At 26.8% G+C, this 25,871-nt stretch overlaps 1 long non-coding RNA gene across 2 annotated transcripts in view; it reads left to right on the forward strand.

Moving 5' to 3' along the window:
* The window catches only part of LOC129607801 (uncharacterized), a 120,098-nt gene that overhangs the window by 9,936 nt on the left and 84,291 nt on the right, over positions 1-25,871 (forward strand). For both annotated transcript variants that reach the window (XR_008696848.1, XR_008696847.1), the window contains exon 2: positions 19,745-19,797. This is a non-coding gene — a long non-coding RNA (uncharacterized LOC129607801). The remainder of the gene's footprint in view (positions 1-19,744; positions 19,798-25,871) is intronic.

The raw sequence follows: 25,871 nt of genomic DNA on the forward strand, positions 1-25,871 counted from the left end.
TGAAAAATAATATTATTTATACATGATAAGGACATAATACCTATGTAAATACTTCAATATAAAAAGGATAAATTAATAAATTTTATTTAAAAAAATGAAAAAAGGAAAATGTTCACAATTTTATTCAAAAATTTATTAATTAAATTTTAATATAATATAGCTTGCACCCATAACATTATATTGTAGAACTAAACAGTATTGTTGAGGAAAAAGTAAGAATAAGAAAGGTGAAAGAGGAAATGGAGAAGTTTAAAATAGTGAGGTTAGAAAACGAAAAAAAGTCGAAGATAGTGAGATATGAAAAAAAAAGAGCGGAGAGGTTTGAAACTGTAAAATTAGAATATATTCAAAAGTTTCGAATACAGAAAAAAAATCGAAGAGAGAGAAAAGTAAAAAAAAGGGGTGGGGTGATTTGGGATAATGAGGTTCTAGTATCTCCAAATATTTGGAAGGAAGCGAAAAGAATCGGAGAGATATTGGGAAAAAGGGAAGTGGAGAAGTTGAATAGTAAGAAATTAGGATAAATTTATGTTGCTAGAATATTTATTTAATTCTGACACGCCCTATCATTTTAAGGGCCCTGTTGATTCTGAGCTTAGCAGTGTGTTAAATGAGGCTTGAACACTTTCATGTTCAGTGAAGAGGCGGGAGATATGGCAATACATCTTTTAGGAGGAATAATTTGGAGTATTAAACAACGGGAAAATGAACCTCCCTTGCAACTTATCCTAGTATTTCGGGAGTTATGAGTAATCTTTCCTTACAAAAAAGCCATTTTAATGAGGAACACATGTTACTCAAGGTTAACTGCAAGCAGGTTGGGTCTTGAAGACGAGGTCACTTGCAGATTCTGTGGGAAAGTAGAGGAGACTTCGATGAACCTTCTGGAAGCGTTGAGACAGAGCAGAGGAGAGTCTCTGAGTGGTAACCTCCTCGCCATAATAATGATGCGAGATCACCTTTTGGGTTGCGGCTCATTGTTACCTCATGTCTAATTTAATCTAACCTACAAAGTCTTAGGCACAATAAGTTTCCTAGGGTGTCAATTTCAAATATAATTTAATAAATTTCTTAACAACATGCTTAGGTATATTTTTAAGGGTGCAATAAATCTGTAATTACATAACTTATATTTACTTTTATTTTTCCAATACAATTATTACAAGTGCCTATACAATACTTTTTATATTTGATTAATCAATGCATTTAAAATTGTTTCTCGTTTTTCATATTGATAAGTGAATTTTGTTAATTAAGAATCTTTGAAATTTTAATCCTTTTCTTAAATAAAATATATGTATATTTTTTAACATATCATAAATTTATTTATCTATGTATATCCTTATGTGCTTAACAATTAAAAAAATTTTATATTTTGAAAAGAGTATTAAAATATTATTGAAAATTGTTAAAACATATAAGAGCTTATTAAAATAATAACAAGTTGTACATAAATAGTAAATAAAATAATCTTATTAAAAATGAAATGAAAATAATATTAAAAATAATATTTAAATATTATTTTATTAAAATAATCAATTAATTAGAATAAGATTTTTTGTATATTTTTGTATTTGCTTATTCATAATATTGGAATTGTAAGAAGTTTGTGGTGAAATTTCTTTACAAATTTCAATTTTAATATTAGATTTTTTAATACTAGTATTGAGAGTAAAATTTCCATAGTTTTTAACATACATAAAAGATTTAAAATTGAATATTTTATGGTAAAATAATTTTAATAAATATTAATTAAAGAATTAGGGTCTCTCCTATCCTCAATATGGGTCTCCCTACTTGTATTAATCAGCATAACCTCACCTTTTTTTTATTCTGTTCTATTAACCATCTCTTATTTCCATTTCATTGCCCAATATGAAGATTTTCCAAATATCTATGAAAATTTGCTCTAAAAAAATTCTCCTAAATTTTATTCCTATATAACAATTATTACAAAACTAATAAAATTTATTTTGATGTCGAAAAAGTAACTATGATGAACAGCTTTAGATACAAGAGAATGAGTATATTTTAAATTGAAACACAATATTGGAATAATGTACATACGAAAAGCAATTTAACCTTGAGGTTCTTTTTTACATGATTTAAGTGTGTGCCATTACCACACAATCACAATTATAGTCAAAAAAATGTCTATTTTGTTTTCGACAGCTTTTTATCAATTTAAATTTAAATTAATTTTTTTTTCATCTTGTATCATTAATTTTTCTAATAATATTTTTTTGATATGGTCGTGTTAGAGTGTACACTCATCCTTTAAAAAAATTTTTAAGGATGACAGTAAATAGCTTATATTTTAAAAATAGATTCAATGTTTTTTGAAGACAAAATTAATTTGTGGGTTTGGGGTTGATTTAAAATTTCATTCCGATATCTTGTGTATTTTTTTTTTAGAAATTTTATAAAATCATGGAATTAATGGCAATATTGTTCTGTCAACAAAAGAAAATTGTTAGTGGGTTGCAGTCTTTTGTTTAGAAATGGGGAATAGAGTAGAATAAAATAGAATCTACAGAATGTCCGACGATCTACAGAATATCTCAAATGTGTTTCTAAATAGATAGAACTTCATGAGCTCATTAAATGGGTGATTGCTCAGAATTAACTCTCCAAGTACGTACTACTTGCAATATTACATGAATTTCAAGAAGACCGATTTCTTATGAGCTGATAAGGTTTGTGTATCTCATAACACACTCTAATTTGTAGTAACTCGTAATAATTCCTTTCATGATAATCCTGCTCGAAAATCTAATAGCCTCATTTTGTATGTATAAATGATGGGTGATTCGAGTAATTTTTAAATTTGCATAATAATTAGAGGTTTGCTTAAACTATTCGTGTAAAATATGATTAAAGGACACCGTTTAACCAGGTAACTTAGACTTCAATCAATTTTTCTAGATGCTCAATTGTATATAATTCACTTTGAATTGTTTTTTCCCGTGAAAATTATTCGTTGTTATCGCATTCTTTGTGAGTTGAACACTCTCACTTTGGTTCTATGTTTTTTAGCAAAGGCATTCCATATATTATGATTTCTTCATCAGTAGAATCAACTTACATAAACGAGTCTATTGAGAATTTTAAAGAAACACAGGTTTAAATATTTTCTCTATCATTTCTCTTTTACATAAAATATTCTGATACATGTGCTCCTGTATATATACATATGCACATAAAAACATAAATATTATCTTGATTGACAAGGGTTTAATTTTGAAATTCTATTTTCTAACATAACCAACGCTATGAATATTTTACAAAAAAAAATTTTTTTTTGTTGCTTTTGAAAATGAAATGCTTTTTTTTTCATTTAAATTGCCACTTATATATGAATGTAAATATGTATCAGAATTGATTATCCTTTATATAAAAATTTGAGATATGCATGAGATATGCATGAGATCCTTTCAACATAATTTATGAATTAAATATTAAGTATATTAGTTACTTTTATTTTATATTTATATTTGTGTCATTGTATATTCGACCTACTATCCTTTCTGTTATCCTTTTTTTTAAAATGAGAATTAAGAAAATGTATTAAAAATGAATTAAACTTCCTTATTGCTTTGAAGAGCCCTAAAGATATTAATTTGGTTTAGTTTAAATAAAGAACAGTGTTATTTTATTTTCTCCTTGCTTTTTAGAAAAGAAAAACGAGGCGAACAGATATTCCAGGTTACCATATTAAATTTTTTTCTATTTCTACTTCATTGTATTTTTAACCCCTTTTTAATTTTGCTTGTATCATAAATAATTTAAAATTTATAATGTCTTTTATATATTTTTTTTTTGCCTTTTATTCTAGTATTAAGAATAGTTTATTAAAATCTTTTATTAGAAAGAAAACAAATAAAAGGAAAAGAATCATAATAAAATTGTATAGAGAAAAACCTTAAGTACCCTGTATACATTTAAAATATGTGTGAATATATGTGCACACACACACATAATTGTGTATGGTAAGCAAATAAACAAATAAAGAGAGAGAAAAAATAGAAAAGAAATGAAAAAATTAAGATAAGAAAAACAGAATAGAAAATTAAGAAAAATTGCATATTGTTAGGGGATAATAGATTGCATATCCTTGAAAATTGTGAATATGATAGCTTTTTTTTTGTTGTTTTCTTTTTCTTTTCTTTTATAGTTTATAACAGTTTCTGTCATAAAATTTTTTTTAAAGATAAATAGTTTATAGGCACATGTACTTTACATTGAAAAGAGGGAAATTTTTTTTATTCTTATAGAATTTTTTTTTTTCATTATTTTTCTGTTGTTCTCTAGGTTCTATATATGTGATATAGTATAAAGATTGCTCTAAATATTGTCTATTATGATGGTGAAGGCGAATTTAAAGTGAAATTTAAAAAAAAAAGAAAAGAGAAACAAAATCAAATAATATTTAAAGCGTTTTAAATTTAAAATATTTTTTTTTTACAAATTTAATGGAAGGGAAGACACAATTTTAAGAGTAGTTGACATTTTTATAGACCCATTTTAGAATTCTTCATTTTATCGGTTCAACTACATTGTCGATTCGCCGACTTTACCCTACTATCGCAATTTCCATCATATTTTTGTTAAAAATTTGCAAATTTTTGTACTTATTGAAAATTTCCTCAACATCTGATCAATGACGCAGTGATTATAACACTGATGCGACTGAAGCGACATCTTACGGAAATAATGATCAGTGTGAAATTATGGCAATATAGTGAAACTATCATACCATTGAAACAATAGCTCAGATATATCTCACTTCAAAAAATTTATGTCTTCCTTATGATTAAGGGGGCGGAACTTGATCACAGTCGGTCGTCGAGACTTGAGGTTTTTGGTGAGTTTACTCACTGGAAATTGCCCCTTGATGTTTCATCTGAAAAGGGTGAGCAAGGAGGATAGCAAGATCTATTGTCTATGCATGCAAGAGGATAAAACGATGGAACACTTATTGTGTGAATGCGTGGTGATGGCTCATCTACGACTGAGATGTTATGTTAGGGGGTTTGTAACCTTGATGGAAGTCTCTTGGCTTGAAATGGCTGTTACATTCCAATCTGTCGGTCAGTCTAGATATAAGGCCAATGTAGGTAGGATTGCAAATCAATTAATATGCTATGGGTCTATGTGAGTAGGGTTTGACTCTCGGCTAGAGCCGCGAGCCCTTATTCGATTTTTAAGCGCGTTGTTATTTAAAATGAAGCAGGCATAGATATCGGACGGATAATTTATTTTTATACTACTGCATTTTCTTGTGTTAAATGACGGCACCCACCGTTGTTCATTATGCATAGCAATTTCCACACACACTTTCTTATATACATACATACAACTAGCATCAAGTATTATCAGTTTTTTTTTGTATTTTCTTTTTTGTTTTTCATTTATTTATTGTCCTTTGAAATGGAACATTACATGTATGCAAAAAAAAAGAAAAAAATAACAAAAACAAAAATTAATACAAAAAAATACGAACTGCAATTCAATGAAAGGATAAAATTATAAACGAAATAGTCTTTTAATAAAATATCGTTTTAATCTTGTCCAGAGAGAAAGAGATAGCGGGAGAAAGCGGAAGAGAGAAAGGAATATATTGTACGTAAATTTTACATACTTGCATATGATATTGTTTTGTTTTCTATAATGGTCTGTTGATAATAATCATAACGATGATAACAATGAGAGATTGTCATGATGGTGATAATGATGATGATTGTAATGATGATGATGATGAAATAATTATAATGATTAAATGATGAGAATTTTATAGTCATTTACTATTATTTTTGGTTTACTATGTATATGTATGGGTATGTAGATATTATGAAAACATAGTTACGATATTAGTTATGGCTGTGTGTTGTGTTTATACATAGGGCGATTCAGTAACAAATTGGGAACTATATTATACCCTAAGATAGAAGATACAAAATGAGTAAAATTTTTGTTACGAACTTAGTTTCAAATCGGAACCGTTTCCGAACTAGAGGGATTTTAAGAAATTTTCACGTAATTTCAACGTATTTTTCATAACTTCCGTTATAAAAAAGATAGAAGTGTCAAACAAATACTTTTTGAGAGGCCCAACAGATTGCTTAAAAACAGGATAGCACATTATTTGGAGTTTTCTAAATAACATGCTATTTAATTTCTTTGGTTCCGACAATTTTTCAAAAATTTTTTTGAAACTTTTATGGAGTTTTGCACAGCTGCTTTGGCTTCAATTTAAGGCACTAAATGCTAATAAATCTTTAATGGTACAGGTGATATAGCAGAAAGACCACTTGTATTTCAAGACCATTTGCATTTAAATTACTCGACTGCGACTCGATTTCAATGACGTAACACACTGTATATTGATTCTTGTAATTGCTGCAACACTTTAAAAAAAAATTACTATGTATGTATGTATATGTGTTTCATAATGTGAATTTCAATTCAAAATGAAATTTTACTTAATACTCGTATGTGGATGTTATTTATAAAATTCAACAAAACTATTTTTATATTATTGATTATTTGTAATGATTACGATAATAATGATTTCAGTAATAACGATTATTCGTAATGATTGTTATTTGTAGATAAAACAACAATTGTATATGATGTGAAAAAAAAAAATTCAAAATTAATTTTTTAGAAAAAAATTTTTTTGGATAAAAATTTAAATAAGAGAAGAGCACAGAGAATACTTGGACATAAGGTATTGAGAGCATCCATGACATTGAATAGAATTCTATTTATTTGAAGACACAAAATCTAATGAAGCATTTAGTAGAGAGTTGAGACAGAAAATTCGTCAACATTTTTTAAAATTTTTAACCAAGTAAAGTCGTTTTCTAACATAATCTACCCTATTGAATAGGGTATTATCACCTTGAATAGGGTAGTACCATTTTCTACCCTATTATTAACTTTAACTAATTTTCGGTTGAAAGCGGCCTATTTCTTACAGTTCTGTCAGAAATTTGAGCTTATTGATTTCTAAAATTTTTCACAAAATAAATTCATTAAATATTTTATGGGTTCACTTTTCGGTCTATTTCTTACATTTTAGCCAGAAATTGCGTTAAAATATAAACTGTTTTATATTCTACCCTCTAACGTAAAATTTTTATTAAAATCCAAAACAATTTTTTAAAATACAAGAAATACCATTCAAATTCTCATTATTACACACACACATGCTTAGAGTACATATACAAATTCTCTCTGGTACCAATCTAAAAAAAAAAAAAACAAAAAAATAATTAAATTTTCTGTTAAACTTTAAACTGATATTTAATTGGACTTAAATCACTTTTATTTCCTAATTTATAAAAGATGATATGCACTTTATGGAAAAAAAACAAAAATACAAAAAAACGTCTGTTATACATGTAAAATTTTCTTATTACTCATGTTATGTTTTTTCTTGTATTTTCGAAGTACAGAGAATTTTTTCTATATTTTTCATTTCTGTGTTGGGCATTCCGAAAAATTTATGTAGGTATACGTAGCTAAACTAAAATATTGTTAAAAGAAGATAATTGCCTTGAAAGCTTACATATTTTTTTTTTCTTACTCTCCTCTTTTGAAATCTTTACACAAAAACGAATATTTTAAATTATTTTTACTAGTAAATAATGTAAATATATTTGTGAAGAAATTTATTTGTATATATGTACATGAATATATGGAATATATCAGTTTTATATGCATAGATTTAAGGTTATTTTAAATAAACATATTCATATAAAAAGGATATTTTGAAAATGTTTTTCATTTCAGACTCAAAGATTTTTGCTTTCATAAATTTTACAAGATTACTCAATAAATTTGAGAAGTACAAGAATTTTTTTAACGAAACTCATAACAGCTAGAAAATTACTCAAATTGCATTTGCAAAATTCTATTCATTCAAGAAGAAGATGTTTGCTTAAGCCCGGTGTGATAGAAGCTTGGCATAATATGAACCAGAAATTTAAATACTATTTGAACTATGAATGTTCTGTTGTGGCAGTAACATCAACTTGTCGCATATTAACCAAAATCGATTATGGCTCAAGTTGAGCATATCTCCTGTTGCTTGAAGCTCAATAGTGGGTACTACTGGTGGGTAGCCAAGTGTTGATTAATATTTAATTTCAACAGTATGGGTATACAGCAGGTGTACTGCAGGTAGTTGGACCATAAAAAATTTTTGTAAAAACAGGACGAAAAAGTCATTTGAAGAAAAAAATACTCAAAATTGAGTGTTTCTTTTAAAAATTGAAATGTTATTCTAAAAATCACTTGAAAATCAACCTAAGTAAATCACTCAAGAAATTCCATTATAAAAATCGTCCATGAAATCACTTAAAAATTCACCAATAGAAATCACTTAAAAATTTTACTTAAATAAGTCACTTCTTTAAAAATTTCACTCAAAATTCTTACTGGTTTTCACTCATGAGAACATCAACAAAAAGTTGTCATTCAAAAATTGCTAGAATTATTCACTCAAAAAAAAAATCACTCAAAAATGAATTTTCTATCTTTAAAAACATCATTAAACAAATTTCTGAAAAATTATTCTCGAAAATGAGTTTTATTGAGCAAAAATGAGCCAAATAGCTGCTACGTGTATTTAAACTTAATTACGAGAAGGTTTATAAAGCTATTTTCGTTTAGAGTCAGAGAATGTGATGAACGTGAGAACGTGATGGTTGCAACCGGCCGAAGGTCTGCCTCATGGCGAATAAAGGATTCTTTTGCACTACCACCAATTGGGATGTCAAATACTGATTTATCTTTGGTGGAATTTTGTGTTATAAAAGATTTGATGCTCATTCCAAACTAAAATATAAAAAAGTTTAGAATTCATAGTAACTAATTTCAAATTAAAATTCGGAATGAAGACACCGCGCAGTGCCAAAACTAGATCACCCTTTAATAGAATAGAAATTGACGCAGACGATTTTTAACATTTGATATGTTATGAATGCTGTTCATTCCAAAATTTAATACGTAAACTTTTATATTTTCGTAATGAATTTAAACTTTATATTTTAATAATAATTTAATATTCTTTATATTTTAATAATAATAATTTTGTAATAAATTTAAACTTTTATATTTTAAATGTAATATGATCTTATGTTAATCTTATGATGTTTTTTTTTTGGGTAGTGAACAAAATATTTGCATAGACCACCTTCTATCCTGTACATGAATAGAAGTATTAATGTACAATTATAGAAATGCACAGAGTTCAAAATGATCAGAGTATAAGGAGAAAACAGGTCAGTCAGTTTTTATTCAAATGTTTTCATTCTTGTTTTTAGATTTAATTACAAGTCATGTTGAAATATCTGAGTATAAGAATGTAATCAAAAAGATATGCAACATTCAAGATTATAATGTCAAACAATTAGAAGAATTCATATATTAATATTATCATAGTTGTTGTGGTATACCTTGATAGTGTAATTAAAATTAAAACAGGAGAGGAGGATAAAAGAAAAAAATTAAAAGAGAAGACTATAAAATTTCTCGGATTTTGTAATATTTTTGAATTGCAGTATATTTGCTTCTGTGACGAATATAGCAGAATTAATCTTGAAACAAGCTTAGATTGTTGGATGCTTAATACCTTTAGGGTATCCGGCAACAAATGCATATATAATCAAAAGAATATGTATGGCTCGCTCTTACCGTTGCAAATTACCAATGAAATATAGTAATTGGAGGTATTTTTTATTCGTTAGAACCCTTTGTGGTCTGTAGCCATATTGCCTTTATAATACTTTAAGGGCCTGTATAACAAGTTGTTTTACAAAAAGGTTTCTGGTGCGCATTTTGCCAGCATCGAAAACGGAATCGACTTGCTCCAAGGATCAACGCAATCGTATAAAAAGATGAAAATATTTGCTTTTGATTTTATATTAATTTTAAACACATCATTCAAAATTCGGGACTAAAAGAGTTAATTAAAATGGTGCACTACTTCTAAAGTATTATTCTCTATCGACTAACTAGACTCATAATTCAATATTTCTATCAAAAGACTTATAAATTCCTGAACAACTGCTCATAAAATTAATTCCTAACACCTATTATTTGCGGCCCAGTCATTCTAGAACCAGAAATTGTCGAGAAAATACAAAAAATTCGGTGACATTTTTCTCTTTCAACTCCGCATTTTCCTTACATAAATATATGAAAACCGATACGGAAACATTTAAAAAAAAAAAAAAAAATTCTTTTTTAATTTTTTTTTTTTTTGGTTTTCCTTATGCATTTTATAAAATATTTTAATTTAAGGATTTACGAATACTAAATATAAAGTATAAAGATTTATTGTAAACTTTATTGTAAGAAGAAAAAGAGATCAGTATAAGAATGAAGAAAAGGAGAAAAAAGGATATTTGAAAAGGATAAAAATTTTTCTTAAACTTAATAAAATTGCTTTTTTTGTGAGTAGATTTTTGATATTTTATTGTTGTTTGTGTGCTTGTATAATAGAAGAAAGGAATTGGAGCGACATTATTTATTTTTCTTTCTGTTTATTTTCTGTTTTTTGGAATTTAAGGTACTTAAACCTTAAAAGATTACTAGGTCATTTCAATTTATTTTGGAATTTTTACTATTTTATTATTATATTTTGCAGTTTTAATTCATCATTATTATTTTATATTCTACATTATAGAAATTTAAAAGTTAATTTATTTATTTTTTAATAAATTTCTTTAATTCATTCATTTATAAAATGTCTGGATTATAAATTTGGATTATAAATGAAGATTTTAATTTTATTATAGATGAGGTTTCTTTTGTTTTTTTTTGAAATTTTCTAAATAAATTATAGAATTAAGGTATTATAAAATATTTAAAAAAAAAAATAGATTTAATAAAATTTGTGCATCTTCTATATTGTGTGGTATTTGCAAAATAATTTAATGCATTTCAAATCTCGGTTATATGGATAAGGTTTGAAAGGTCAAACACAAAATTTATTTGGAATTTGAGATAAGAAAGAAATTAAAATTGTAATTTAAGAATTTTTGAAAGTTTAGGTGAAATATATGAGGGTTATAAAAGAAATTTATTCAATTTATTCTCTGAATCTGAAATCTAAGTCTTTGAATTAAAACAAAAATAATAATTTTATTTTTTGATAAATTTTATTGTCGCTGGAGAACGTTAGGGTTAAATTTTTGATATTCAATAAATTTGCAATATTCTGCTTCTCCCTTTCTCTATTTTGCTCTCTCTCTCTCTGTCTCTGTGTGAATTTATAACACAATAGAGAAACCATTTAAGAAAATTTTTATATATGAAATATTGAAAGAATATTAACGTTTTTATCCTTAAGGGATAATAAACCACACAATATCCTTTTTCTTTTAAAAAACAATAAATTGTATATATATGTATATAGTAACGGAAAATAACAAAATATATAAATAAAATATAAGAGAAAATTATATTTGAGTAAATTATATTGAATATAAAATCCTTTATTTTTTTTTTTTCTATGTAGTATAAATCATTCATTCTTCGAATGAAAAAAATATTATGTATAAAAATTTTAAATTAAATTTCATATATAGAATTTTAATGAAAACATTTGGTTGTAAATAGAAAAAATTTTGTTAACTTTATAAAAAATACACTGCGAAAAAATTTTTGAGTAATTTTTTTTTAATTAGTAACATGAATTTTTTGAGTAAATTTGCTATTATTTTAATTTTAAAATAAAAAATTTGGCTGGTTTGTTGGTTGACGTAGCCGGTAAGCGGCAGTCCTACCACACTTCTATTAGTACAAATCATTTTGCTGCACCACCCGTGACCATCAGGCCGCTATTTAGCATACTATTACATGTGGCAATTTTTTGAAATAATGAGATTAAGAGTATAGTTAGAAGTTCCATGCATGATCCTATATGCTGATGATATTCGTACATTATTTCAAGCAGAAATCCTCAGCCAAATGGAGCATAAAATAGATTTTGAACTACATAAAATCTATGACTAAACCACGGATGAAACCACCCTACTTTGGCATGCGTATAGGTAACTACCATTGGCATTATTGATTCACTTTAAAGGTCCTCAATTCCAATATGGTTGAAAAATTAATAAAACCCCATAAATAATACGAGTACAAGAAATTTTTTTAAATTTGTAACACATACTTTTATGAGGGCAAAAACATGCTTTTATACGGGGTTTACCTTTAAATAGTGCTAAACTGTAATAATTCAAAATATTTTCTGTAAACTTTTATATGAACAATTACAGGAACTGTTATACGAACTGTTATACTAACTGTTATACGAACTGTTATACTAACTGTTATACGAATTATTATATGAACTGTTATATTCTAATATTGATATTACAAACTTTTTTTTTGCAGTGTATGTATATGATAGTAAATTATATTCATATACATTATGCAAGGATTTACATTTCTAGTGATGGAAAATTTTAAAGTTTAATAAGTTATGTAATTGAAAGAGGGATTGAATTGAATCAGTTTCTCACTCTCCATTCAATTTTCAAAATTAAATCAAGAATGCTGTGTTTTTTATTCTGGATTTTGTTGCAGAATGTAAATCTAAGAATGCAATCTTTTTACAATTTTAAAAATAATGTTGAATTGAAAATGAGCATTTAAGAGTTTGTTTTTATTTTTAAATTAAATTGAATTCAATCATCGAATTAACATTAAATGTTAATAAAAATGAATTTTTTAGAAAATTATTCCACTTACTTTAGAAAATTACTAAAATCAGGGGTTGTATTTGTAGCAGCGCTGTAGTAGGTGGATGTAGTTACAGGATATAAGCATGAGATAGTGATTACAGTTTTCTGTGATTTATCTTTGAAATTTAATAATCTCTGCATAAAGTGCAATTTATTTTAAATTTTGAAGTTGAACGATGAAAGTAAAAATTTTTTGAAGAAAAAATATTAAATTTCATTTAAATTACATGAAAAATTCCATGAATTTTGAACTTGTCTTTCATTAAATTCCAAAAGTATCGTATAATTTCGAGCTTTTAAAAAAGAAAGGGTGGGAAATTAAATAAAAATACATTTATCACTGCATGTATAGTGTTTCATATTATTTAATACCGACTTTGGTTGAAAAAAAAACACCAATTTTACAATGACCCAAATTTTTGGCATGAACAAATTGGTATCCTTGACTTTTTCCTATTTAAAAAACGAAAAGTTAAAGTAAAAATTCCAAATGAATGTGAAAAAAAAACAAAATGAAATGGCAAGGACTTGTTTTCTTTTTGTAAATTTAATATTTTTTTTTTTGATTTCTGTTTCTGTCAAAAGAAATATGAAAAAGTAAAATATGAAAAACAAAAATGGAAAGAAAAGAAATGAATTACTTTTTATGTTTATGAATTATTGTTTTATCATTGTTGTTATTCAGACTGTATGTATGTACATAATAATATGTAGTTGAAAGTGATGGCGATGCCAAGATCAAGTGTAAATATTCTTGAGAGAATAGCATTCAAAATTGTTTAAAATAAAAATCCATATAGCAGAGGCGAGGAGTAAGAAGAAGAAGTCTATGAATAAGAAAAGAGAAGTGGAAAAGATGGTTAAATGAATTTCATAAAATTTATTAAAATTGTCATTAAAATTAATTAATTCAGGAACATTTGAAAGAAGATCGAGAGGCAGAGAGTAAGGAAAGTCATATTTTTTCCTTCTGGTTCTTATTATTATCACCAGAAATTATTATGATTAAAAAATTCTAGACCTATTACCATTAGTTTTCTATTCTCTTTGTTGTTTGTATAATTATTTGACAAAGATTTATTAAGTAAAATCTATTCTAAATGAACATAACATTAATCTAATTGAAATTTTATGCAGTAATATGAAAACAACTTACTTAAAATATGAATTTATAATTGAAATAGAAAAATTTTAAATCTGGTTTTGTAATTTATTATTTTTAATAATTTATGGTATTTTTAAATACATTTGGTATATGAACAATTTCAAATCATAATGGTTTTTAAAGCAGCACATTTGTTTTTGCTAAATTTTTTATAAAATTATTTTTATAAAATTTCTTAATATTGCATACTTTTGGGGGAATCAGCAAAAAATTAGAAGAAAAAAAGTGATAAAATGAAGTAGTTAAGACATGATAAAATCTACCGTTATTTCTTTGCTCTAACATAAATCTTATAGGGATAATGGCTCCTAAGAAATTAGCTGCAGAATTTCAACAATTTACAAATTCAGGGGAGGAGGATTATAACAAGAAAATAATGGTTTGAATTTTCGTTAACACGCGGATAGACAAACCAACAAGTGAAAACTCGGGCAAACTTTAGAATGAGCTGGTAGATAGACGAACCGATAGACAAAGAGACTATCATACGCCAGACGTGTAGGTTTGAACTAACAAGCGCTATTTGTTGAACAATTGCTGAAAAGACGTTTGAATTATAAATTTTAGCAATTGTTTTGCAAAAATCCGAAATTAGAATGTTAGCAAATATCACAACCATTCTTTTCTAGCAAAACTTTTCACTCATAATAAGTGCTCAGCAGTGATATTTTATTTTAGATATTTTATTGTAGACACGAATCATTTGTATGAATTGGTTTGTGTTTACAATTGTGATTCAAAACATCCCATTGCTACACAAACAATAATTAATTGCGATTTTAAAAGCACTTTATTAAAGTGCTAATTGAAAGTGCTCTGAGCAAATTCACTTTCGCACGCAATTAAAAATTAGTCAATAAATTTTTTTTATCATTTTAAAAATAAAAACTATATAATAAATTCAATTAATAAAAAAAATAATAAAAAAAAATCATTAAAATTCGAAAATTTGTATTTGAAAATAAAAAATTAAATTCAATTACAAAAATATCAGCTCTAATTAACCATCTGTCATTGAAAACTAATATATTTGAATTGAATTTTTTTGCTTCAATATTTTTAATATAATTTATAACAAAATTTAATTTAAGATTATATTTGACAAACTCTCTATGCACATTTATTTTAATTTGGGAGATTTTTCTTTTATTTTTTTAGTAAAAACATTTTTAATACACTTGCATGCAAGGATAATATAACAGTGTTCATTCACTGTCATTAAAATTAACACGGGTCATGGTTATAAATTTTGTATTTTTCAATAAGTATAAAGCAGTTATTCTCAAGCTGTACATCCTTTTGTTATCGCTGCCTGTTGATTATACCTTGGAAATTCGATACAATGTGATTTAATTAAATTAGGGCTATAGAACTATAGAGTACACTTCAATAATAAATACTAGTGTATAAGCTATGTAGTTTTACACTGTTACCAGAAATATATAAAAATATTGGGAAACGTTTTTATAAAATAGAAAAATAATTTATCCTTTTTTTTTTTAAATATTTTTTTTTAATTTTCCTTTTTTTATTATATTATCCTTTTTATATTTAAAATAATGATGTGGACATTCTACTTTGTATCTAGCTAAAATGACTGTTCATGTGAACAAATTAGTATGCATAAATTGTTGTGTTCACCTTCATGAACGCAAGTGACATAAAAATGCATTTATTTTAAAATATAAATGTTCCGGGGAAAATGGTGTAACTTGAGCAAATTTAAAATAATTTCGTGGGAAAATTAAACGGGGTCGTTATTCAGTACGATCAGAATTTTATTAATATTTAACTTGCAAGACTGATTTAATAATAAAGTGGCATTAAAACTTAAATAGAATTGTTGTTGGTTTATATATTGGCTAATGTTGTCTGAAAAATTTCTCATTTGCAAAAATGGTTTCACTTCAACAGAGTGTCAGTAATACAATTTTAACATTTCCATTCATTCAAACACAAAAACACTTTGTAAATGTTCCGCGTATATGAATAACGTCTTTAAAATTTATAGTTCATTTTTTAAATACACACATACATACTTATACATTAGTTTTTTAAAACTATTTTTACAAGTAATAATAATAAGGTTTTTCAACTCTACTCACACGCTCTATATTGTTATTCATATTGCAATATTATGTAAATCTGATTGAGTATATGTGGAATGCATACTTTGAATATATTCTTATGTACTTTTTTAATTATAATTGTAAAAATACATACTCTATGTATGTATATTTGAGACTGGAGGTATGCTATCGCTTATTTTAATTATTAATTGTGTACAAACTTGTTCTCCCTTCTCTCATCACTCTCTTATTCTATACAATATATAATATATGTGCATTTCGTTACCGTTCTGTTGTGTCAAAATGTTAACATTTTATTGAAAATTAAAGAGAATTGAGAGACGAAGATGGAATGGAGACGAGACATGGAGAATATAACATTCTCGCTTAAAGTTAAAAAATAACTTAGTGTCTTTGTTTGACTGGGTCCCTTATTCTTTATGAAAAATTAAAAAAAAATAGAAGAAAGGAGATAATAAAACGTGACAAAAATTTCATTAAAAGAATTTTTTTCTCTGTTATTCTATTTGCAATGAAAATATTGCATTCCATTTTATTACCACGTTCACATGCATGTATTAAGCATTAAAAAAATATGTAGTATGTTTGTATGTGAATTGTACTTATATATGTATAGAAACCATTATCTTTGTTTAATGTGTGCAAAGTTCGTTATATTATGGTAACCTGCATATTTTTATTGACAGGGGTTTAATATGGTTTTTTTTTTTATTTATTTCTTTTCGTTTTTTTTTTTTCGTTCCGTATTTCATGTTATAAAATTTACGACATGTTGAATATTTTTTAGCTGTGAGAGGAAATTAAAGGTTTTTGTTTTGTGTTTTTGTTTTTATTTTGTGTATGCGATGAGTGAATGTTAATCGAGAAGATGTTATAACATTATTACTGTTAGGTACTATTTGTATGCTGTTAGATGATGGGGTTTTAAATTTTCTAAATGGGATTTTATGGAATTTTGGTAAAATGTTAACGTTAAAAAATTTTTCAATAAAATTTTGTTTTATTTTTTCTTACATTTTTTTTTGTTGGTTAAACATTTTAGGGGAAATTAAAATCCATTTTCAAGTGAATGGTGATTGAAAGAATGCTAATTAAAATGCTTTTAGTTTTTTTTTTCTTCTTTAAATATTCTTAATTGTAGAAAAGAACCCCGGGGATTATGCTTTTAATTAATTTTTTTTTTAAGCTCAATTTAATATACGTGATTGTTTACATGTACTCGTATTTAGGGAAATTTTTAAAATTTCAGAATGAATGGAAATGACACCTTCTCGTCTGTTCTTGGTGATTGAAAAGTCATTTAAAATACTGATAGTGAACTTTTAGAAAGTGAATTTGTTGCATGCCAGAGATTTAAATCACCAGAATAAAATCCAATTGCCCCTTTTACCGCCACGTAGATAGTCGGTCAAGTTTTGCTCACTTTTAGATTAGACACAATATTGTTATCATTCCACCAAAATGTATAAAACGCTGAATAAACGCGTTCTCTATTTTTCTAAAATCTCACTGCATTTTTTCCAAATAATTTGTGAAAACAACATAAGACACAGTTTCATTCGCACCACTGTCGTTAAAGTAAAATCAGGTATCTTCGTAAACAAAACCGATTCCGTTTTTGCAGAGTTAATGAAAAGTCCATAACGGTCAACTTATATAGTTATTTTCCATGACTTTTTTCATTATTGTACGTATAACGACATCCGCATAAGTAGAAATCCTGAACCGCTTTCCTTGACGAGCCTAGGAAAACATACGATAATAAAGACCTGAAGATACCCTGTAAACTGCGGTGTGTCTTTCAACGACATCCACCGAACCTCCTCATAGTAAGCTTTCTTTTTCTCTTAATAAAAATACTACCTATTCTTATGTCTAGTATAATAGGCTCAACTTTCGCATTATTAAAAGCGTCTGTAACAGAAAAGAAAGCAGTTGGCGTATATTTCTTGTTCTTTAGACAATTTTCATTTGGCATCACCACAGATTATATGTTCTCTCTATATGTTTATATGTTATATGAGTACAGATGTACTCCTAGTGTGCGCATGTTGATCATTTAATCAACTTACCTCATTCTCCTGACTTCTTATATACTTTACGAGAAGGTTCTTAATGGTTTTCAGTACGAAGAAGAACAAACTAATTGGCCGGCATGACTAGCCTTACCCGGATATAGGCACAAAGATTGTTTGATTTTTCTTTGATCTCCATATATAAGATAAGTAATCTAAGTACAGACAGCTGCGAACGATTACCGTCTATTGTCATTTTAAAGTTAATTTACAGCAAATTTTTTATTTAACCACCCTTGTATACCTTTTCCTTTTAAGAACATTTTATTATTCAATTTTATTGAATATATGTAGGTACAAAAATTACTTCCTCTAAGAACTTATCTCATCGATTTTGTCTGTATTATTATCCATTTTTAATTAAGAAATCTTCTTGGATTACAAAAATTAATCAAATAGGTAATTTTGATTCTTATAGCAAAAAAATAACTAATCTTAAATGTTAAATAATAACAGGTGTATATGGAGAATTGTTTTCTGAGATACAATGTAATGTGAATATTTGTAATCATTGGTATAATCAAATCGATAATCCTTTTATAGTTATCGTGTATCAAGTTTATTTAATGAAAGAATACACAACTTACTTTTTATTTAGAAAATCATCTTGATTCTCATCGTATTCTCTTGTGTTTTCCCTCCGTATTCCTTGTGTTTTTTTTTTGTTATATATTTTTTTTTCTATTTCTAAAAGTTGTTTTGCAAGGTTTGTAGTTCTCTCATTGCTTGTGTGATTATTTTTATTTTATTGGAACAAATAGATATCCTAATTCTATCTGCTTAATTTTCCGACTAATTCTTCTGTAATACTTTATGGGTTGATATTATCATATTGAAATTTGTATTTTACCTTAAACGGAATTGTTACATGTTTAGCAGAATTTAATTCTTATGTGTGCTTGCCTTCATTGCAAGGTGCTATCTTATTTTTATTATAATTCTCATTATATTATTGTTGTAATTGTTTTCCAGAGTAATCGTGACATTTGAAGAGTAGGAAACCATAGCAATCCTTGATTGTATAATGTACTAATGAAATTGGAAAGAATTGGAAAAATATATCTTTATAACAATTCAAATGACGACTTCATATGGTTATGAAAACAATCTTTTTCAAAAAGTTGACGCCAGTACTTATTAATTTCACAGGAATATGATCTCACAAGCATGATTTTTATCTACTAATTGTGCCTGTTACATACGTCTCGATAGTGTTTCGAAAGAGAAATAAATGATTGTGAATAGTAGCCTCTTTGAGTGTTGTGATGGCTATGCCCAACAACTATGCAACGAAAGTTTTATTATTTCTGTATTTCAAGTAACCCAGTCTACTCCTAATAAAGGCAAGAGACATGACTGTACGAAGTTGGTCTTTGAATTGTGGTCCACATGTCTATTGTGATCAAATAAATTAATTGTTTTTTTGATGACAACTCCATAAAAATAAGGAGGCATCTACAAATTAGCTTGGATTCTCTCTATCTGAGGTTTTCCGATATATTTAAGTGAATTGCTAATGTAATTTGACTAAACTTACTAAAGTTTCTGGTCAATATTACCATAATAATTCCAATTAGCTCATTAATAAAATTAAATATCAATTTCTTTGACAAGTAAATCAAAATATTTCTTATTGTATAATTTTATTTCCAGGGCACATCCAACTGAAATCCAGAAGGACATAATATAAGTAAACCGAAATTAAGGTAAGTTCCATTATTCTATTATCCACAATTGTTTATGGTGAGGGCTAGTATAACATTTATTTATAATCATGTTTCGGATGTCACCCATGTTCCATTCCGGAATTCAGAAATATTTTAGATCAGTAAAATATTTTGATGTTCCCAAACCAAAGATTATTGTTGGAATAAGTTTTTGGCGAGAATATTGTGCGATGTAAATTGCTATAATTATTAAATCTTGCATTAATTCAAAATTTCGATATAACAAAGCCAACATCAACCGTAGTTATTCAATGAAAAATTTTATGTCTTGTTGAAGACTTCATAATTTATTATTCATTTCAATTCCCTATAAAGTTTTTGGAACTATTTCAAGTTCTTTTAAACAAAAAAAAAACAGAAACAACGATATTAGAAAGTATTCATGTGACAATTTTTTGTAAAAATTTCTAAAATCATATACGTTTTAGAATTCGTTTAGGGAATTAAAAGAAAAAAAAAATGTCGAGTTAAAAAGTGGTTATAATTCACTCTAGTGGCTTTTCAATTTATTGTTTCAGTTAGTGTGTATTTTGTGTTAAATGATGTTCATTCTAGTATAAAATTTTTTCGCAAATACCATGATGGTATCGTGAAAAATGTATTTTCATGAATGTTTGAGTACAATATGTGTTTAAAATTTAAATAAGAAGCAAATAAGCAATGACTTTTTTATTGCTGAAGCGTAAGTCGTTTCTTTCAACAAGAAAAAAAAAAAATTGTGTGAATTAATAAAATGGCGTTGAAAAATCATTGACAAATTTGGGTATTACATCTATTTTTAACTGAGATATGGATTGTATAGGGTATGTGAATAACACCAAGTCTTTTGTTGTAGATAATTGTATTGAATTGAATTTTGGAATTCCGCAATTCCTAAAAAAAAGCAAGAATAATTAGATTCTTTTACTATGAATGCCTGAAATGTCGCATCTTTTGTATGCTGTAGATTACTGAAGAGAGGTATGGGTAAAGGAATCCCATATCTCCACAGCCAACGATGGTTTCACTTATAATACCCAAGGCTCGTCACCTACCTAGTAAACTCAATGACGTAAGAAACTGATTCATGGTTATCTACAATATCGTGCACAAGCCCTATGCTACCAGAAGCGAAGTATCAATAAAAAAAAAATAATATCCAAGTAAACACTATGAGATATCACTCAGGGAGTTGGATGTGAGCTGCCCAACCCTGAAACCTCTCACTTCCAAACATCTGGGACTACTGACGGACAGAGCTGGACAGTCACATAGAATATATATGGTTATCTTATTTTCCCAGTTTGTGAAAGGAATATTTCACTGGACAGAAGAAGGCAGTGTCCGTTTCTGATGTGGAAGAGAAGGCGTATCTTGGGGGCTTATTTTTACGATGACCTGGGGGGCCTTTCCAAGATGTCTCTTGCGCGTTTTTTGGGCTTCGCCAGGATGGTTGGCTGGTTTGGATAAGGCGTCTTGTGTGTCGAACTGCATGGGGGTTGTTGGATGTTTCTGGGGGTTGCTGATGGGCTTTTTTCTGTTGGCCTAGTGCATGGGCTTTGCGCGGGTGAACGGGTGGAGCCCCCCTCTCTAAAAATTTAATTTCATTTTATCACATTTTGATTTTAAAGATTTTATTAATAGAGAAACGTACAGTATGTGGGAACATGAGTGGGTAATAAAAATAAGATCCGTTCAAAATTTTATACTATGATTTCTTCATTGTCAAATACAATCGTTTACAATGCTATTTTTCATTCTAATATCCTTTTTTTTTTGCTATAACTACGCCAATTTTATTCTTTCTCTTTCTTTCGATTTTAAAAGCAATTCAAAAGAAGTAGAATCGTGTATGCCTGTATGAAACATTTTATTTTTTTTTATCTTTTATTCTGAGTACACGCACACTCATATCACTTAAACGTGTGAGAAATCGTTATTCGATTGCAGATCTCTTAAGTTTCAATGTCGTTTTCAATGAAAGAAGCGTAAAAGAACATAATAGAAGAGAATTTTTTTTTCTGAAATTCGAAAAAAACTATTTTTTTTTTTATTGTAATGTTCGTTAGTTTTTAATTCTACACGTCTCATTTATACGAGTACCAAAATTGTATAGTTTTATTATTTTCACACAATTTTATGTAGTTTTAGGTTTTTTAGGCATGAATATATGTAGGTATTCATATATGTAGACATATTGTTAGCTATTGTTTCACGTAATATACACTGGCCTGCCCCTTGATGAGATCTAAGGTAGTGTTATAATAAAAATTGAAATATCACTAAGTTATAACAGAACTAGTTTTTCTACGCTTCCCTACTATAGAGAAATGCGTTTCTATCGAAATTGAATGCAATGCGTTCGGTAAACATTTAAATTTTTATTCAATTTCGGCGGGATTAAACCAAGATCACAGATTTATCCCTATTTTCAGCTTAAGTTATAGTTAGTAACAGTTTAAGGTACTCTTAAACTTATAGAAAACGCGTGTTTAAGATTAATTATTTTATATTCACCCAATATTTTTCACCTCTTCAATACGAACTATTATTTTCTGGCACACTTTATAAAAATAATATTACAAAATCCTTGAATTATTGAGTACAAAATGAAAAAAGAGAAAAAATAGCAATGAATAATGAAAATATATAGAACATGGTCGGTTAAATCAGTGCCAAAGAAATTGATTTATATAAATTTTTTTTTACAAAGTAAAGAAATCATTACGGAGAAATGCCTAAGAAATTTTTCCAATGTAATATGTAGGGGATAATTTTATTATTTTTTTCCATTTTCTTTAAACCCAAAATGATTTTCCAACTAAGTTCCTGTTTTGAAGTTAATTGTTTCCACATCAAGCCATATATTTATTTTTTAAAATGTTTAAGTTTTGTAACACGATGTTTTTTTTTAAGTATGTGATGTAGGTGTAAATTATGTGATTTTTAATCATTATGAAATAAATAAAGGTGTAATTTGGAGCTTGCTTTGAGTTTTTTACATTAAAGCAGCAAAAAAAAAAAAAAAATGAAAAATTGCATATTTTTAGGCGAATCTTAAAAACAATTACTTTTAATAATTATTATTAACTTTTTCTCAGACCTTTCAACAAAATGAACACAACAGTGTTAATTGGTGCCTGAAAAAATGAGGTTTCCTTCAATAGGGGCGGATGTTGTTTCACTAAAACTGCGTTCCAGACAGACGATTTTTCATATTTTATTGATTTTCATAAAAATTGCATTCCAGACAGCCATTTTAAAAGATTCTCATTATCTTAGGCCTAAACCTATTTATTATTTATTTACACCAGTTGACAATACATCCCATGCCCTATATGCGCATTTTATCTCTGGAATAAAATCTTTAATTCCCTACGATCCCATAAGAATTCCTAGAAAAATTAATTTTTTCCATGAAATTCTTTTCTATAATAAAAAAAAAAAAAACAAAATTTGTGTTAAAATTTTTACATCTTGATTTTAATTGAAATTTCAAGAAGTTTTCCCTTGCTTTCATCTTAAAATCAATTGCAAGAGACGCGAGTCGAAAAAATGTACCAAAATTTTAAAAAAATGGAGTCAAAAAATTTTTTATTTTCTTACTTTTGTTTAATTAAAAGGAAAATCGTGTACGAAAATTTTTCTTGAGAAAAATTCAACTTTTTTTTTATTCGTTTTTGCATTTGAACACAAAAAAAAAAAAGAAAAATGAAAAAAAAATTTTAAGGGCGGAAAAATTTTTCAAAAAAAAAAGAAATATTTTTGTGTCCTTTTCGAAATATTTTTATTCCTCCTTTGTCATTTCTTTAAGATTAAAAAATTTAAGAGAGAAAATTTTAACGTGCCTCATGTTTCAATTTAGCACCCAATTTTTGTATTCTGTGAATGAATTTTAAGTGTTTTTTAAATGTTAAAATAACAAAGAACGGTGGAGGGAACTGTGGATTGAATTAAGGTGCGTACTTGTTTGTTTAAAAATATTTGCACCCATTTATTGTTGTTGTTCTTTCAATAGTACCTTCGTCGTATTTTTTCTATTCCTTTGTATTTTTAGTTACTAAATCAATTCAAATTGGATGAATGCGAGGAGGGGGGAGGAGAACAATGTAAGGGAAGACAGTGAACTTTAAACTTGGTATGCAAATTAAAAATGAGCAATAAATTTAATATTAATACATGTATATTGGAAAGAGATAGAGAATTTTTATATTTATTAAGAAAAAATAAATAAAAGTATGAATAATAATTATTTTAAAATTTAATTAATATTCATACGCTTCTCTCGTTTTTTAAATGCAAAAAATGAAAAATTAAAAAAAAAATTTATAGAACTTTGATTTTATGTTATCCTTTTTTAAGTATATTCGAATATACAAAGGGAGGAAAGGGCGGGGGAGTAAGGATGAGAGGGGAAAAATTTCATTTGAAATTTGAATTTTCCTTTATCTCTAAGAGAGCACGCCTCGATTATTTATGCTTTAAACAAATAATAATAATAGATTGCGCGTTTGGAATTTTTGAAAAGTACAAGAAGAAAAAAAAACTAAAGTAAAAGAAATAAATTTTAAAGGTTTTGTACCTAAAGAGGATTTTTTCTTATTTATACCCAAATACATGTAAAATACGTTCATATAACATGAAGTAATAATAAATAATAAGGAATGTAAAAGATTAATCAAAAGAAACTATAGGAATAGTAATTAGGAATTTGGAAAACTAGACAATTCACAATAAAATTACTTGAAAGTAGATCTCGAAATACGTGATGAGGCAAAATGTATTCAAGACTTTAATTGCAAGGTACAGAAAATGTAAATTGATTTTAAAATAAATTTCCTCATTCGAAGCTTTCATTTTAATCCGAATTTTACTATTGCTATTGTCATATGCTTTCTAAAAATGGGTTTGTTTAAACTCCTCTTTTGTAAACCACAATATTTTCACGAAAATATAGCGTTTGTTGATAGCAATATCCAATGTAGCTACTCAACTTCTCTTGTTGAATAACACAAGGCAATGCAGAAACAAAATTTTAATCATAATTTAATCAAGAACATGTGAATTCGCTAAAAAATCGCCGTCATCCTTTGATATTTAACAAAATTTCACTGAAATTCGAAGAAAATTATGCTCTGAGTTGCATACACATCGCTCTACGTTATACACTGTTCTTCAGTACTCTTCAACTATTAAAACTTGTGATGTTGGCCATATTGAACTTTTGGAAATTTGAGATTAGAATTATTGCCAACTCCACCCGTTTTTAAGTCATTTTTGCCACAGTTTTTTAAATAAGACGATCATAAGAACATCTTTACTGAATTTTTTTTCAGAATTACAGTCAATTTTACCCTATTATGTTAACCCTGTACATTTTTACAGATATTTAAAAATTATTTTGAAAAATTCATCTATTACTAACTATAAGACAAAGACTTACTTGAAATAATTTAATTTTTTTTGCTATTTTCCTATTTTTGAAATCTATTATTAAAAAATCATGGTTAATAAATTTATTATTTTAATTTCTATTTTTTTGTAAAGAGATTTCCTTATTGTACGTGTGTATGAGTGAAATGATTTAAATTAATTGAAAAATGAACCCTTTCATGTAGAAAAGAAAAAAAATTTTAGTTAAAAATCATAGAAAACATTCAACTGAAAAAAGACTTGATAATTTATTTTTATTTAATAAAGAAAAAAAGAGTTGAATTAAATTATTTTATATTTAATTTATGAATTTCTAAGAATTCTGTTGTATTTTTAAAAATAAAAATAAAATAATGAATATTAAGGTTTCTTCGCTGGTTTTGAAATCCAAAAAAAAAAACTTCTTATCAGATTTTAGGGTATTTTTAGAAATTTTTTTTTGTTTTTCATTCCTCTGAACTTATTATAGAAATGGACAAAAAAAAAAAATTAAAATTAAATTGAAATTTGAATATCTTACACAAAAATGTAAGGGTTTTATTTGTGATCAAAAACAGAATGAATAATTATCAAAATCTGCATAAGTCAACAATGGAACATTTACGTATACGTAGAAAATTCAACAGAAACTTTGGAATGTG

This window comes from Condylostylus longicornis, unplaced genomic scaffold (genome assembly GCF_029603195.1).
Source record: "Condylostylus longicornis isolate FDR11 unplaced genomic scaffold, ASM2960319v2 ptg000028l, whole genome shotgun sequence".
Taxonomy (NCBI): Eukaryota; Metazoa; Arthropoda; class Insecta; order Diptera; family Dolichopodidae; genus Condylostylus; species Condylostylus longicornis.